Source organism: Oratosquilla oratoria, chromosome 16 (genome assembly GCF_046742065.1).
Source record: "Oratosquilla oratoria isolate Oo_2021 chromosome 16, ASM4674206v1, whole genome shotgun sequence".
In the NCBI taxonomy this organism is placed as follows: domain Eukaryota; kingdom Metazoa; phylum Arthropoda; class Malacostraca; order Stomatopoda; family Squillidae; genus Oratosquilla; species Oratosquilla oratoria.
The window spans coordinates 18,957,565-18,957,782 of NC_134792.1; positions in this window are offsets into that span (position 1 = coordinate 18,957,565).

The following is a 218-nucleotide window of genomic DNA, read 5'->3' on the forward strand; positions in this document are numbered from 1 at the left end:
TATGAATGGAGGCCGAGAAAGAAAGGGAGACATAGACAAAGACACAGACAGAGACAGAGACAGACAGAAGGCGACAGAAATAGAGACAGACAAATGACATAGACAGAGACAGAGAGACAGAAAGAAGAGGCAGGGACAAAGTCAGAGACAGAGACTGAGACAGAGGCATAGTTATAGACATAGACAGGGACAGGAAAAGGGTCAGGTACGGAGACGGA